Source organism: Neophocaena asiaeorientalis, unplaced genomic scaffold (genome assembly GCF_003031525.2).
Source record: "Neophocaena asiaeorientalis asiaeorientalis breed wild unplaced genomic scaffold, Neophocaena_asiaeorientalis_V1.1 scaffold147, whole genome shotgun sequence".
Classification (NCBI taxonomy): domain Eukaryota; kingdom Metazoa; phylum Chordata; class Mammalia; order Artiodactyla; family Phocoenidae; genus Neophocaena; species Neophocaena asiaeorientalis.
The window spans coordinates 7,329,771-7,343,434 of NW_020173758.1; positions in this window are offsets into that span (position 1 = coordinate 7,329,771).

The window sequence follows — 13,664 nt, forward strand, 5'->3', positions numbered from 1 at the left end:
ATACTGACATGATCTGTAACCCCTGTCAACCTTGAAATCACTATAGGCTAGTGGATTAACTGATAAATAATTCATTAATATTATCTGTATTATATTTAACCATGGGTTAAATGAGCTTTGGGACTTGCCCAGGAGTCTTATCAACATGTTAATATTATTTCCATAAGAAAAAAGTATTTCAAATTCCAGCCAAGAGTTCCAAGGCATTATTTTAGAAACTAAAATTCAGGACAGATGGTTTGACAAGTATGAGTGCATTTATGAGGACAATAGGGCAGAATATTTGAAACTGGGACACTCCAGGAAAGGCAGAGCTAAGTGGGAACCATAAATATCAGAGGCACAGGGCTGTGTTCCAAGTCATCATAATAGGGGTATTATGGTAGAAAATATAATTAAAGATTAACTAAATTACAATAATGTCAAATGGACCAGAAAAGAAAATATAAATGTGTCAGCGATAAGGGGTGGTTAGAGGAGAGCAGAATTCTCCAGAAAGAGGAGAAGAGTTCTGGGAGTCTGGAGGGAAGGGAGGGAGAGCTGCAGGTCTTGGGAGATTGGTAGTGGGGAGTCATAGCATCTCGTACCTCGTGATAGGTTTTTAGCAGTAACAGCCAGGTTTGTTGGTTGTCCCAGGGCATCAGGAGTCCTTGTATTCCTGAGATCTCCCTCCTTTCTCCATCCTTCCTATAATTATCACAGAAGGATTAAATTTGATTTAGTAATTGCTGAAGCCTGAAATTACTTCAATAGGGGAAAATTATAAGTATTCTGACACAAAATGCAAATTTATATACATATCAATTAAACTCTTTTGCAATAAAAAGCAGTTAATCTCAGATCAGCAAATGTGAGCCATTAATAAGAGGGACTTTTCTGTTTTATAAAGTGGAATGGAGGTAGGCCAGATCAAGGCCACTGAGAGGCTTAGGCCAGGGTAGATGGGGATCCAAGTTTAACAGGACTCTGAAAACAGAGGTGTAAAAAGAAAATTTCCAAACTTCACAACATAATGACCTATCCTTCACCATTTGGTGTACAAACAGAATCTGCACTGAGAGGAATTTTAGTCTAACTCTGCAATATATTTATGCATATGACTAAGAAGTGTGATGATGAAACATGATGCTGTCAACATCATTTCATGTGATTTAATGACTTTTCCTTTTTAAATTCAATTAACTTTTTTATATAAGAGGGTCATTTCAGAAGTTTCGATAATCTACTTTATGTCTTCCACACTTGTTCTCTAAGCAAAAAGAAAAAAGGAATAAAATAAAATAAAAAAGTAGAACTTCTACTCTGAAATCTTTGAAGTTCTGCCTAAAACCACGTCTATTAGTCCTAAAGCCATTGTAACAAAACTGCCACTTTTCACATGCTTATTTAAGAAGAGAAAAGGTCATTTATTCTATGAAATTTTGGTCTGAATCTGTTTTAAAGATTCATATCTATTCCATCCTAATCATTTGAATACATGTAAAGCTATTAAAATATTTGAAAAGTTTATTTTTCTGAAAAGCCTTTAAAAATATTCAACAGTCCAACAAGGTCAAATGCATCAAGATGTGCAATTTTAAAGTTAGAGGTGGGAGGGAGGGAGATGCAAGAGGGAAAATACATGGGAACACATGTATATGTATAACTGATTCACTTTGTTATAAAGCAGAAACTAACACACCATTGTAAAGCAATTATACTCCAATAAAGATGTTAAAAATAAATAAAGTTAGAGGGCAGTAATTAGAAAAATTATACCCATTACAGTAATAATGAACTGAGAGCATTTTAGAATTCTGTAAGTTTACTTATCATTTAAATATAGAGAATACCACACAATGTCCTATTTCTTTGATTCTTTGTTTTCTAATTTCCTTCCATTAAATTCACATACAGTTGCTTGTAGCAATCTCTCATGATCCTTTGTATTTCTGCACTGTCAGTTGTTACGTCTCCTTTTTCAGTTCTAAATCTATTGATTTCAGTCTTCTCCCTATTTTTCTTGATGAGTCTGGCTAATGGTTTATCAATTTAGTTTATCTTCTCAAAGAACCAGATTTTAGTTTTATTGATCTTTGCGATTGTTTCCTTCATTTCTTTTTCATTTATTTCTGATCTGATCATTATGATTTCTTTCCTTCTGCTAACTTTGGGGTTTTTTTGTTCTTCTTTCTCTAATTGCTTTAGGTGTAAGGTTAGGTTGTTTATTTGAGATGTTTCTTGTTTCTTAAAGTAGGATTGTATTGCTATAAGCTTCCCTCTTAGAACTGCTTTTGCTGCATCCCATAGGTTTTGGGTCATGGTGTTTTCATTGTCATTTGTTTCTAAGTATTTTTTGATTTCCTCTTTTATTTCTTCAGTGATCTCTTGGTTTTTAAGTAGTGTATTGTTTAGCCTCCATGTGTTTGTATTTTTTCCAGATTTTTTTCCTGTAACTGATATCTAATCTCATAGCATTGTGGTTGGAAAAGATACTTGATACGATTTCAATTTTCTTAAATATACCAGGGTTTGATTTGTGACCCCAGATATGATCTATCCTGGAAAATGTTCCATGAGCACTTGAGAAGAATGTGCATTCTTTTTTTTTTTTTTTTGGTTGGAATGTCCTATAAATACCAATTATGTCCATCTTGTTTAATGTATCATTTAAAGCTGTGTTTCCTTATTTATTTTCATTTTGGATGATCTGTCCATTGGTGAAAGTGGGGTGTTAAAGTCCCCTACTATGCATGTGTTACTGTCGATTTCCCCTTTTATGGCTGTTAGCATTTGCCTTATGTATTGAGGTGCTCCTATGTTGGTTGCATAAATATTTACAAGTGTTATATCTTCTTCTTAGATTGATCACTTAATCATTATGTAGTGTCCTTCTTTGTCTCTTCTAATAGTCTTTATTTTAAAGTCTATTTTGTCTGCTACTCGAGCTTTCTTTTGATTTCCATTAGCATGGAATATCTTTTTCCATCCCCTTACTTTCAGTCTGTATGTGTCCCTACATCTGAAGTAGGTCTCTTATAGACAGCATATATATGGGTCTTGTTTTTGTATCCATTCAGCCAGTCTGTGTGTTTTGGTTGAAGCACTTAATCCATTTACATTTAAGGTAGTTATCGATATGTATGTTCCTAGTACCTTTTTCTTAATTGTTTTGGGTTTGTTATTGTAGGTCTTTTCCTTCTCTTGTGTTTCCTGCCTAGAGAAGTTCCCTTAGCATTTGTTGTAAAGTTGGTTTGGTGGTGCTGAATTCTCTTAGCTTTTGCTTGTCTGTAAAGATTTTAATTTCTCCATCGAATCTGAATGAGATCCTTGCTGGGTAGAGTAATCTTGGTTGTAGGTTTTTCCCTTTCATCACTTTAAATATGTCCTGCCAGTCCCTTCTGGCTTGCAGAGTTTCTGCTGAAAGGTCAGCTGTTAACCTTTAGGGATTCCCTTGTATGTTATTTGTTGCTTTTTCCCTTGCTGCTTTTACTATTTTTTCTTTGTATTTAATTTTTGATAAGTTGATTAATACGTGTCTTGGTGTGTTTCTCCTTGGGTTTATCCTGTATGGGACTCTCTGTGCTTCCTGGACTTGACTGAATATTTCCTTTCCCATATTAGGGACATTTTCAACTATAATCTCTTCAAATATTTTCTCAGTCCCTTTCTTTTTCTCTTCTTCTTCTGGGACCCCTATAATTCGAATGTTGGTGTGTTTAATGCTGTCCCAGAGGTCTTTGAGACTGTCCTCAATCCTTTTCATTCTTTTTTCTTTATTCTGCTCTGCAGTAGTTATTTCTACTATTTTATCTTCCTGGTCACTTATCTGTTCTTCTGTCTCAGTTATTGATTGCTATTGATTCCTCCTAGAGAATTTTTAATTTCATTTATTGTGTTGTTCATCATTGTTTGTTTGCTCTTTAGTTCTTCTAGGTCCTTCTTAAACGTTTCTTGTATTTTCTCCATTCTATTTCCAAGATTTTGGATCATGTTTACTATCATTACTCTGTATTCTTTTTCAGGTAGACTGCCTATTTCTTCTTCATTTGTTTGGTCTGATAGGTTTTTGCCTTGCTCCTTCATCTGCTGTGTGTTTCTCTGTCTTCTCATTTTGCTTAACTTACTGTGTTTGGGGTCTCCTTTTCACAGGCTGTGGGTTTGTACTTCCCGTTGTATTTGTTGTCTGCCCCCAGTGGCTAAGGTTGGTTCAGTAGGTTGTGTAGGCTTCCTGGTGGAGGGTACTGGTGCCTGTGTTCTGGTGGGTGAGCCTGGATCTTATCTTTCTGTTGGGCAGGACCGTGTCTGGTGGTGTGTTTTGGGGTGTCTGTGACCTTATTATGATTTTAGGCAGCGTCTCTGCTGATGGGTGGCATTGTGTTCCTGTCTTGATAGTTGTTTGGCCTAGAGTGTCCAGCACTGTACCTTGCTGGTTGTTCAGTGGAGCTGTGTCTTAGCATTGAGATGGAGATCTCTGGGAGAGCTTTTGCCATTTGATGTTATGTGGAGCCAGAAGGTCTCTGGTGGACCAATCTCCTGAATTTGGCTCTCCCACCTTGGTGCACAGGCCTGACACCCAGCCAGAGCACCAAGACTCTGTCAGCCACACAGCTCAGAAGAAAAGGGAGAAAAAAAAAAGAAAGAAAGAGAGTAACCAAACCCAAAACAAATCCACCAATGATTACAAGCAGTAAAAACTATACAAAAAAAAAAAAAAAAGGGCTTCCCTCATGTTGCAGTGGTTGAGAGTCTGCCTGCCGATGCAGGGGACACAGGTTTGTGCCCCGGTCCGGGAAGATCCCACCTGCCACGGAGCGGCTCAGCCCGTGAGCCATGGCCGCTGAGCCTGCACATCCAGAGCCTGTGCTCCGCAATGGGAGAGGCCACAACAGTGAGAGGCCTGCGTACTGCAAGAAAAGAAACAAAAAATAACAAACCGACAGACAGAACCCTAGGACAAATGGTAAAAGCAAAGCTGTACAGACAAAATCACACAAAGTCCACCGCCTCAAGTTTGGGATGATTAGTTGTTTATTCAGGTATTCCAGAGATGCAGGGTACTTCAAGTTGATTGTGGAGATTTAATCTGCTGCTCCTGAGGTTGCTGGGAGAGATTTCCCTTTCTCATCTTCGTTTGCACAGCTCCTGGAGTTCAGCTTTGGATTTGGACCCACCTCTGTGTGTAGGTCACCTGAGGGTGTCTGTTCTTCACTCAGGCAGGACGGGGTTAAAGGAGTCGCTGATTCGGGGGCTCTGGCTCCCTCAGGCCGGGGGAAGGGAGGGGTACGGAATGCAGGGCAAGCCTGCAGCGTCAGAGGCTGATGTGATGTTGCAACAGCCTGAGGTGTGCCGTGTGTTCTCCTAGGGAAGTTGTCCCTGGATCACGAGACCCTGGCAGTGACGGGCTGCACAGGCTCCCAGGAGGGTAGGTGTGGATAGTGACCTGTGCTTGCACACAGGCTTCTTGGTGGCACAGCAGCAGCCTTAACATCGCGTGCCGGTCTCTGGTGTCTGTGCTGATAGCAGCGGCTCGAGTTCGTCTCTGGAGCTCGTTTAGGTGGTGCTCTGAATCCCTTCTCCTCGCGCACCCCGAAACAATGGTCTTTTGCCTCTTAGGTAGGTCCAGACTTTTCCCCAGACTCCCTCCCGGCTAGCTGTGGCGCACTAGCCCTTTTCAGGCTGTGTTCATGCAGCCAACCCCAGTCCTCTCCCTGGGATCTGACCACTGAAGCCTGAGCCTCAGCTCCCAGCCCCCACTCGTCCCGGCGGGTGAGCAAACAAGCCTCTAAGGCTGATGAGTGCTGGTCGGCACTGATCCTCTGTGCGGGAATCTCTCTGCTTTGGCCCCTGCACCCCTGTTGCTGCGCTCTCCTCCATAGCTCTGAAGCTTCCCTCTCCCCGCCACCCCTGTCTTCGCCAGTGAAGAGGTTTCCTAGTGTGTGGAAACTTTTCCTCTTTAACAGCTCCCTCCCAGAGGTGCAGGTCCCATCCCTATTCTTTTGTCTCTGTTTTTTCTTTTTTCTTTTGCCCTACCCAGGTACGTGGGAGGTCTGAGGTCTTCTGCCAGCGTTCAGTAGGTGTTCTGTAGGAGTTGTTCCACATGTAGCTGTATTTCTGATGTATCTGTGGGGAGGAAGGTGATCTCCATGTCTTACTCCTCCACCATCTTGAAGGTCACCCACAGTTTGCTTTTTGACATCCATCTTAGCATTTTTTTTTTTTAGATCTGTCTCCTCAGGCAAGGGCAACAAAGCCAAAAATAAACCAATGGTATGACATCAAACTAAAAAGCTTTTGTAAAGGCAAACCATCAACAAAATGAAAAGGCCACCTACTGAATGAGAGAAGATATTTGCAAATGATATATCCGATAAGGGGTTAATTTTCAAAATATATAAAGAACTCATACAACTCAATATTAGAAAATACAAACAGTTTGTAAAAAATGAGCAGAGGAGTTTAATGGGCATTTTTCCAAGGAAGACATACAGATGGCCAACAGACACATGAAAAGATGTTCAACATCACTAATCATCTGAGAAAAGCAAATCAAAAGCACATTAAGTTATCACCTTACACTTGTCTGAATGGCTATTATCAAAAAGATGACAAAAAACAAGTATTGATAAGGATGTGGAGAAAAGGGAACACTTGTGCACTGTTGGTGGGAATATAAGTTTGTACAGCCACTATGAAAAGCAGTATGAAAATTCCTCAAAAAATTAAAAACAGGACTACCATATGATCTAGTAATTTTACTTCTGGGTACTTACTCAGAGGAAAAATAAAATATTAATTCAAACAGATATATGTACCCCTATGTTCATTGCAGCATTATTTACAATAGCAAAGAGACGAAAGTAACACAAGTGCTAGATTGATAGATAAATGGATAAAGCAAATGTGATATATATATATATATACACACAATAGAATAATAGCCACAAAATGAATGGATTCGTGCCATTTACAACAACATGGATAGACCTGTAGGGTGTTTATGTATGTTAAGTGAAATAATTCAGACAGAGAAAGACAAATACTATATGATTTTGCTTATACGTGTAATCTAAAAAAAAACCCAAAGCAATAAAGAAAACAAAGCAGAAACTGACTCATAGATACAGAGAACAAATTGGGAGGATGTGAGGAGTTGGGAGAAATAGGTGAAGGGGATTAAAAAGTACAAACTTCCAGTTATAAAACAAATAAGTCACAAGAACGTGATGTATAGCATAGGGAATATTGTCAATAATATTGAAATAATTGTGCCTAGTGACAGATGATTACTAGACTTATTGAGAGGATTAATTCATAATGCATATAAATGTCCAATCATTGTGTTATACACCTGTGACTAACAATATTGTATGTCAACTCTATGTCAATAAAAAATAAAAAGTAAAACAAACTAAAAGCAAAAAACAAAACATCAAAATCAGGAAAGAAAACATGATTACCTTAAAATTTTATTTTATTTGTTTTTTCAAACTATCTGAATTCTGGAAGTTTCCTACCCCTTTCCAGGCATTGGTATCCCCATATGTGAAATGAGAATACAAACTTGAAGATTTTGAAGGACCCATTCAGAATTTATGACCCATCCCTTTCTCCCTTCATCAGGCTTCCCTGAAAACAGATAGTGGGGTAAGTCCTTCAACTAAAGGTCTGAGTCTTCTCCTTGATCCCATCCCCTCACTCTTTTTTCCTTGTAATCTTCTGTGATAGAGTCTTCCTTCATCTTCCTCTCCCCATGTACTTGCAGCTAAAAGCCCCCAGGATATAATGTACGCCTAGCTGATCTGTAGGACCCATTAGTAGAAGCCACCTCACTCTCTTCTTCATAAGCAGTAAACTTTTTTGTTAAGTTCAATTGATATGCAGACCTGGTTGAACTGTGAACTTAGAGCTTGTGCCTACCTGACTCCACACTTAACTCTTCTGAAGTGACCTTGGGAAGTTCATGAAACCCTGTTACTCCATCTCTGATTAATCGAAGACTAGAGACTGAAGACCTAACATACACATAAAATGTATTCTGCAGATGAATGGAAAACACACAGCCAATCACACAAACCTCACAGTTTCCCAAACTTTTTAGAGTTGTTGCCATAATTAATTTGCTGTTCATTAATGAATTAATTAACATATAAAAACAAAACTAGAACTGTTGCTGAGATCTTCTATATCCACATAGGTGACAGGAGCCTGATTTTTAAAATTTCAATACTAGGTCAATACTGACTAAAATCAGAGTGATGCTTGAAAATAAATGAGAATGGCTAACGTCTGAGCAAGTATAAGTGACGTCTGAATGAGTGCATGTATTTTGAGGTGTCAGTAAATGTTTAACTTAGGAATCTAATCCAATCTATTTACATTATCCCTCCATTCTTGGTCTTGGAATAATTTTCTCATACTGGGTTACATATGGAAATAATGTGGTGAAATTTAGGAACTGACGATACCGCCTAGCAAGAGAGTGAAGAGGAGAGCCCTGAGAATCACCAACACTTAGCATGAGAAAGCGAGAAGGACGATCCCACTAAGTACTCAAGCAAGGAGTGGCCTGAGAAATAGAAGAAAACTCAGGAATATGTGGCTTCACAGAACCAGGAGAGGAGGACCAAGAGGACAGACCAAACTTATTAGATTTATCTAACATGTATCCGTGAGAGTTATTTTAATGATGTGGTTGGGACAGAGCCACTTTGTAGTGAGGGGAGGATGGAGCAGAAGTGAGGGACTCAAGCCCGAGGGTGCAGATGGCTGTTGAGAGGTCTGCCTTCTTTACTACCTTGTGTGCTCCTCCTGAGCAGGGACCTCACTTGATTCTTCTCCGCAGCCTCCACATCCAAATCAGGCCCTGGCACAAGGAAGGTCTGAGGGCCACTCGGGAGGAAAGCTTCTTTTCCATACCTGGTGTTTCCTTCCACAGAGGAAGACATCAAATATTGTAACACCCCTGGCCTGTGTCTGTCCTTTTAAAAGCTTCCATTCCTTAGGAGTGGAGGGGGTTTGGGAGAAGAACCAGGTCATGTGCAGCTTAGATCCTTTCTCCCCTCTTCTCTCTCCTCTCCTCCTTCCCCTCCTCCTCTTCCTGCCCCTCTTTCCTCTCTCTCCCACCTCCTCCCTCTCTCTCTTTCTTTCTCTCTCTCTCCCTGTTTCTCTTCCCTTTTCCATGCTCTAAGTTTTATGGGCTGCTAGTTTGAGGAATGCAGGAGGCTACCTTGATTCAGCTCTATCTGGCAAGTAACAGTATTTCTAGGAGAATTTATAACTTCAGCAGGTCATACAAATTTTTGTCTTCATCTACTGAAAATAAGAGACAATCTATAACAATTTCCTAAAAGCTTTTGTAAAAAGTTGATCGAGATTTCCTATACTCGAAATTTTCAAGAATGCTTTTTTGAAAAAGCATTATGGTGAAGTTTGTTATTTTGAAGTTTAATTAATGAGAATATTTGGAATGTCTCATTTTTCTCTCATATTCATACCCCCTATATTCTTTACTTTGTATGATTTAAGGGATTTATTATGGTTACACCAGTGCATGATCATAGAGAAATTTTTCCTTCGAGAAAATTTTGAGGGGGCAAGTAGGTAGTCCACTTTGAATTTTTCCTCAAAAGATGTGAATAATTCTCTAATAGGAATTTTTCTTGAAGTTCTTAGAACATAAGTTGAATTCAACAACTAAATATCAAATTCAGTTATGTTATTTTGTGTTAAAAATACTAGCACAACAAACAAGTTTACAAATATTAACATTAGATATAAAGTAATCTTCATTTTTCTGCTTTGTATTATTTAAATTTTCATACATACTTTTGGGCTTAAAAGAATATAATAATTTTTAAAGTTGTCTGACTAGTGAATTCAATATTTGTATTAACTGTCAATCTATTTCACATTTTAACTATTGTTTTATACATAAAATTAACAGCTTTCATAGTCAGTTGATTATTGGAACAGATCTCTCATCCAAACATAAATATGACTATATTTCAACTGACTGATTGAATTTCAAAAATTTGAGGCTTATAAGGAAACATTTTACTTCAAGTTACATCCAGAATGCTTCCTATTGAAAAGTGAATGTGAAAATATGATGGACAAGTCCAAATAAGATGGACACTTTATATTAACAAAGTTATGTTGATTAGTTATAATGGAACCCTATGTGATCCCCAATCATGCATAAACATCATTTTTGTTTTTTCTTTTTCCTTAATTATACCGGGGGTGGAGGAGGTTATCAATTTTGTTGATCTTTTCAAATAACAAAGTTTTGACTATGCTAATTTTCTCTATTGTTTGCCTATTCTCTGGTTCATCGTTTTCTGCTTACTTTGGGTTTTCTTTGCACTTCTTTTTCCAGTTTTTAAGGTGGAACTTAAGGTCATTGATTTTGCACCTTTTACTTTTCTATTATAAGCATTAAAAACCACATTTCTTTGTAAGTGCTTCTCTAGCTCTACCCTTAAATCTTAATACTAATTAAATAAATATTTAATATGAGAGCTATATTTTTTCCTTTCAAATTTTGTTTTTTTTCTAGATGTCTTATTGTTACTTATTCCTAATTTGATTCTATTTTGGTCAGAGAACACATGCTGTGTGATTTTAGTTCTTTTAAGTTTATTGACACCTGTTTTTGCCCCAGAAATATTTCTATCTTGTTGAACATACTATGTGAACTTAAAAAGAAAATGTATTCTGCAGTTGTTGGTTGTAATGTTTTATAAAAGTCAATTAGATTAAGATGGTTGACAGTGTTGTTCAGAACTTCTACGTCTTTGCTGATTTTTAAAATTGGTTCTATCAGTTGGTGAGAGAGGGGTGTTAAAACCGCCAACGATGTAGCTTTATCTATTTCTGTTTTTAATTCTGTCCATCTTTACTTCATGTACCGTGAAACTCTCTTATTAGGTACACACACATTTATGATTGTTAGGTTTTGATATGAATGACCCTTTGTCATTATTATATCATTTTGAATATCTTATCTCCTTTGGTGCTCTTTGTCTTAAGGGTTACTGTTTCTGATATTAATGTATTATATCATGTATAAAATTCATATATAACATATTATATATTAACTAACTATATAATTAGAATAATATATTATGAAATATATAACAGAGCAAAAAAACAGAACAAAACAAAGCAGATTTCTATACACTTCTCAGACCTACTGACTCAGTTTATAGAGTTAGTTTTATGAATCTGTATTTAAAAAAATAAAACCTCCCTGATGATCATGATTCAACATTCAAGACAGGCATTTGATTGCTAAGGTAAATTTTTTAAAAATTGTTGGTGAGTTTAAAATATAAATCCTAGGGCTTCCCTGGTGGCGCAGTGGTTGAGAGTCTGCCTGCCGATGCAGGGGAAAAGGGTTTGTGCCCCGGTCCGGGAAGATCCCACATGCCGTGGAGCGGCTGGACCCGTGAGCCATGGCCGCTGAGCCTATGCATCCGGAGCCTGTGCTCCGCGATGGGAGAGGCCACAGCAGTGAGAGGCCCGCGTACCGCAAAAAAATAAATAAAATAAAATATAAATCCTAAAGTTTTAATTCTACAGTCAGAGGAAAAGTTGAAAAAAATAGAAATCTTTGAGTCATTTTGAGTGAGAAAACTATGCAGCATGCAATTTAAAATAATTTATCTTTTATCTCCAAATTATCTCAGAGTTAGAAAATAAGAGTGATGCAGGTTTCCAAGCAGAGTTCTTTGGAAACATTTTATAAGCTTAAAGAAAGTTCAGATTTTTTAAGAACCCTGGGTTATTTACCATAATAATGATTTGCTCAATTCTTAATCTTATACTTTGTTAATCACATATTTATTAGTGATGTAGAATATCACTCTTCTAAATTGTGGAACATTCTATGTGACAGAAACTCTGAAGTTTCAGATAGAGATGATTGAAAACAACCTTGCTGAATTTAGTTTATTTGAGCCTAAGTTTTTCCTAAGGTTTTCTTTCCTCTAGGATTCTCATTTAGGATTAATGGAAAACTGTATTGTTAACAATCCAGTTTGAAAATAGGAGCAGTTCTGGAAGTCAGGATTAATAAGCTTTTTATACACACAGGTGCACATTTGCATGTGTGCCCGCACACAGTCTGCTTACATTTGCAGGCCTTATAAAATGTGGACAATCTCCTCTATTAGTTTCTATGTGGGAATCTAAATAAAAGAGGGTAATTAAGAGAAGTTAGTGTAGAGTCAATGTTGAGGCATCTGTGTTGTTTTCAGTTTGCTACTTCTCTGTTCACACAAGGTGCAGAGAAAAGGCCTAGAGATATCTAAAACAATAATTAGTCACCAGAAAAGACCACAGTGTGGAAGATGCAATTCTTGAGGCAGTTGGCCTGCAGTTTCTCAGTTCCCATTCTGACTGCAGTACTATGGGAGACTCAAAAGCAGTCATCTCTGACATCCGTCAGTCTGCAAATCACTTAAGAAACCGCAAGTGGAAGATATATAACAGTGAAACATAGTCAGTGCTTGGAGCTGGCCACGGTTCAAGCTCTTGAATAGGCACAGCATAATGCAGCTTTAAAAATACTGCACTACTTCATAGCTCTTTGTTGATTTACAGAGTGGTATTTCCTTCAAATTTTTGCTCGTTAGCATCTCCTGTTTGTTTTTGTGTTTGTATTAGCTTGGCATGATGAGAGCCTGTATCTGGTCTGGGGAACAGTTTTACTTTATGATTTTCTGGATTCACAACATAGAGAACAGAGGCAACTGGCAATAGTTCATGCCAAAATAAAATACTCCCCTGAAGTGAAAAGAAAAACATGTTTTTCTTTATCCACTTTTTTAGGCTCAGTTATAAACTGAGCCACCTAGGTGTAGGTTACAAACTGCTGGAGAGCTATAGTCACTTAAAATAACCTCATAAGTTCTAAGAACTCAGAGATGTGGCTTGAAGAGTACAGTTCTAATGAGTGTGACTTTGCAACCTAACAGGATAGGGTAGGAATTGGATTTTCCATTTCCTGAAGGCAAAGTTGGCTTTTTATGTAGGCAGAGTATGCAGCTGCTTTTATATAGAGATTTGAGAAGTACTAAAATCTTTCTCCTATTACTGAAGCTGAAGTACATATTTCATCTATCTGAATATTCACAGTTATAGAAGGAAAGAATCCTGGAAGTTTTGTAATCTTACTTTCAAGTTTTAGAATCAGAAAACTGAGATCCAAAGAGGTCAAGTAGTTTGTCCAATCTTGACTTTTTCCCAAAAGTTGAAAAAGTTACATAAAATAAATATAACAGGGAATCTATAAAACCTGGGGCAAAAATAAAAAACACAGGAAAAATGTAAATGTGCACACTGTAGTTGACTATTTAAGTATTTTCTATGTAACCCAAAATGTCTTGGAAATTTTTTTAACAGTTTATGCAAAGAGGAAAATTGAATCAGAGGATTCACAGCAATTATAAGACAAAAATAATTTATTTTGCAAAAGTACAATTAGCAGCTAATTTTAATATTCTGATCGGGTAGGAATATCAGATATAGAAGTATATCACAAAAAGGAATGCTTGTGATGTAATAAACTAACTCCTTTATAAATCATGGAAATATATATAACTATGAATTTCAGAGACTGTTTCTTATAATTACCTTCAATGTGGATTAATGGGCGTACACAAAAATACAATTAAGTG